Below are 4,090 nucleotides of genomic sequence, written 5' to 3' on the forward strand. Positions count from 1 at the left end.
TCCATCCATCCATCCATCCATCCATCCATCCATCCATCCATCCATCCATCCATCCATCCATCCATCCATCCATCCATCCATCCATCCATCCATCCGGGGTCAGGTTGTGGAGTCAGCAGCCTAAGTAAGGAGGCTCAGTTTGAACTCCCCAGCCACTTGTTCCAGGTCTCCTGGGGGAACCCATGGCATTCCCCATGAGCTGAGAAACATCATCAGCATGTCTTGGGTCTTCCCCAGGGCCTCCTCCTGGTGGGACGTACCCGGAACACCTCACCAGAGAGGCATCCAGGAGGCATCCAGACCAGATGCCTGAGCCACTTCAACTGGCTCCTCTCAACGTGAAGGAGCAGCGGCTCTACTCTGAGTCTCTCCTGGATATCTGAGGAAAGGAAAACTTTAAAAAAGGAAAACTAATTTTGGCCGCTTGTATCCGTGACCTCGTTCTTTCGGTCATGACCCAATGCTCATGACCATAGATGAGGGTAGGAACTTAGATCAACCGGTAAATCAAGAGCTTCGCTTTTTAGCTCAGCTCTCTCTTCACCTCGACAGACCGGTACAGATCGGTACAGCACCCGCTTCACTGCAGACGCTGCATCAATCTGCCCTTGAGATACTTGAACTCCTCCACTTGGGACAGGACATCCTCCCCAACCCAGAGGAGGCACTCTATACTTTTCTGGCTCATTTATTTATGCATTCATTTCTATAGCTATGAATTTTTATTTTATTTATTGAAACGATAAAAGAAAGAACCTTGAACACATTGATCAACAGGTTTTGCATGTCATTCAACACACTCTCCCTCTTGGTTTTCTCATCCAGGGTGTCAGACACACACAGAGACACACACACATAATACACATGCTCAATAAAGTATAGGTGGTAATGTTGGCTAGTTGGTTAGATAACTAGTGTTGGCTAACTTTGAAGAAGGCTAACATGTTGATTCGTGACCATAACGCTGTCACAGCACTCATGATTGACACACACAAACACATTTTAGATAAAAAATAAAGATAATACTTATATGTAAGAGTTCTTGCTGTGTAAAATAATATTATTCAGGGGTGACACTTAGGTCTCAGTGTGTTTGGTTCACAAAAAATGTTTTCCTGACAGTCACAGTTGGTAAGAAACAAAGATTCCTATTAAATTCCATAGGAAATGAATGTGGGTCATTTTTGACCCACTTACGGAAGAATGGGGTAGTAACATAAAACATGCTATTTCCAGTGGTGGAGAAAGTACTCACAAATTTTACTTAAGTAAATGTACAAATACACAGACAAAAATGTACTCAAGTAAAAGTAAAACTACAACATTAACATTTGTACTTAAGTAAAAGTAAAAAAGTACTGGCTTTTAAGAATACTTAAGTATTAAAAGTAAAAGTACTTGCTGAATGGATTACCTAATCGCTAATATCATTAAGTGAACCGATCGTATTTCATTTTAATACATCAGAAATGTGCCATTTTAATGAACAATGCCACAGATAAAGCATGTTTTTATTGTGTTTACTCTCTGTAACATGGTTTAGATTTAGATATGTGATCCAATGTATCATAATTTCAGAGATGGAAACATCTAGTCTCCTGTCCTAACATAACATGAACTTCACTTTTTTTTTGCCACTAGTGGCTTTTATTTTTAAAGAAAGGGGATGGAAAGAAGGTGGGTGTGGGAGGACATGCAACCGAGGAGCCACATAGCAGAGTTGTAGTCAAGACCACCAACCCAAGACCAAGTCAAGACCAGCACCCTGCGCTATGTGACACAAAAAAATTAACTTTTACCTATCAAAATTGCTCCTCAAATTGATCTGAAAGATCCACATTCCCATAAAAAAACTAGATATTAAATACTTAGAGCTGAAATAAATGTAATCAGTAAAGATCCGTCCAGAAGAATCAGATCGTTCCTGAATATCGTACCACTATATTGCACTTCGGTCACAGCGTTGTCCCATATTTGCGACACCTCAGTCAACACCTCCACACAATAATTCAGCGCATGAGTGACAACTTTTTTTCATMGCAGATGCAACATATGTGTCTCTGTACAGCTAGCTTTGCTAGCATCACGTCCACGGATCTTACCTTTCTTTAAGCTTTCCTTCCAAGTGACGCTAAAAGTTGGACGAAGTCCCCACCGTCTGTGAAAGCRAAGCGCTGCTGATTTTACATGTCGCCATWTYGATTTATGCAGCGCTATTATATTACTGACGATTAGAGAGACACCTCCTCCCGCTCAGAGGAAACCACTGCGCGTGTCTGGTGCTCCGCGTGCGAGTAAACGCGACTTACATGACAACAGACACGTAAGTCACGTTATTGATTGGATTTTAAGGCGCCACCTTAAATCCCTGAACTTCACATTTTAACAAAAAAAAAGCACAATGCGACTTGGATGTAACGAGTAATGCGACAGTTTTGTAGAAATGTAGTGAAGTAGAAAGTACAGATACTTACTGTAAAATGTAGTGGAGTAAAAGTAGAAAGTATCCATTATTAAATCTACTTAAGTAAAGTACAGATACACGAAAACTGTACTTAAGTACAGTAACGAAGTACTTGTACTTTGTTACTTCCCACCACTTGATATTTCTTAAAATGTATACAAGGTAAATTAAAAATTTGAATTGCATGATATCCGTAACATGTTTCTTGATGAATACCTGGAATATAAAGTGATGAAAACTTTTCATTACAAAGATATTGCAAAAAGATTACCTCACCGGGTCAAAAAGGACAGACTTATGCATCAGAGGGTTAATCAAGTAACTGTTAATTTCAATTGTTATAAAAATGTTGTATTTATCAAATACGACCGATTTAATGCACTTTCTGAAACTCCTACCTTAAGAAGTCGTCACAACATCGCTTCTCTAACATTTTAACATTTTACCATTTTACCAGCGTTTCACAAAGAATCAGGAGGCAGCATTCAGCAAATGCGCAGTTTTCACCAAGTGTTCGCTAACTGCTGCTGGCTAGTCTGAAGGAGCTGAGTAGGGGAGGGTTCCTCTGTAAGGCAGAACCTCAAAAGCTTAGAAACTGAAGCTCTGAGGAGGAGCTACATCTTGTAGGCGGGGCTATGTCCAACCGGACCTTTTTCACAACTGAATGGTTTCCATGGAGATTTAATGATTTATCAAAAATGCATGAAAGAATCAAGGCAACACTCCAGGTATGTTTTTGATGAGGGAATAACTCTGTAATATGATGTAAACATTCAATTTTACATGTATTATTTTGTTGTCACAAAAAAAGAAAAAAACTCAGGAACTGAAAAAAAATTAAAATGTAAATTTTAATACAAAGACTGTAACACACAATAAATAGTTCAGAAATTATATATAAAAGTTACTGTAAGTGGGCTACGTGCAAAATTCTACAAACTGTGGTGCAAATAACATTGTTTGACAGGAAGAGACATCAGGTCCAACTAAACAGTTTATTACTGCAGCTGTCATGTTTACTGAGTGCCCATATTGGATTTTGAAGTTGTGGTTGATTAGAAAACTCACAAACTTTCCCACCCTTTGCCATTTCATTCGATAATTCAAACAAAGTGGATGTTGGTTGGTCTTCAGAAGTCAACAAATGGCTCCAATCCAATAGTTTCTTACCTAACTTTGGTCATATCTATAGTCAGAGCAATAATCAAAACGCTTAACCCTCCTGTTGTCCTCGGGTCAAAATGACCGAGATTTGTATGTGTTTTCCCTATACACAGAAAATGAGGAACTGAAAATGTGAGAAACAAAAATTTATGAGCAGGGGTGAAAGTAGTTTTAAATTCTTGGGGGTACTATGACAAATATATATATATATATATATAATATATAATATATATATATATTGCTTCGTGTGCTTTGGAGTTTTTGTGCTGATGAATTTTTTTGCGTGATAAAAGCTGGGTAGCTCTTGAATTGTTACAAAATAAAGCTGTAATTCCTTCAACCCACTGGCTGCAATTTAGGTCTCTTATGCCATGAGACCTAAACTCTGAACATCATGGCATGGAGTGCATCCCAGTTTTCCATGTCTGGCATATAACCATTCATTTTAGCTTTTAAACTGGT

This window comes from Poecilia reticulata, linkage group LG2 (genome assembly GCF_000633615.1).
Source record: "Poecilia reticulata strain Guanapo linkage group LG2, Guppy_female_1.0+MT, whole genome shotgun sequence".
Lineage (NCBI taxonomy): Eukaryota > Metazoa > Chordata > Actinopteri > Cyprinodontiformes > Poeciliidae > Poecilia > Poecilia reticulata.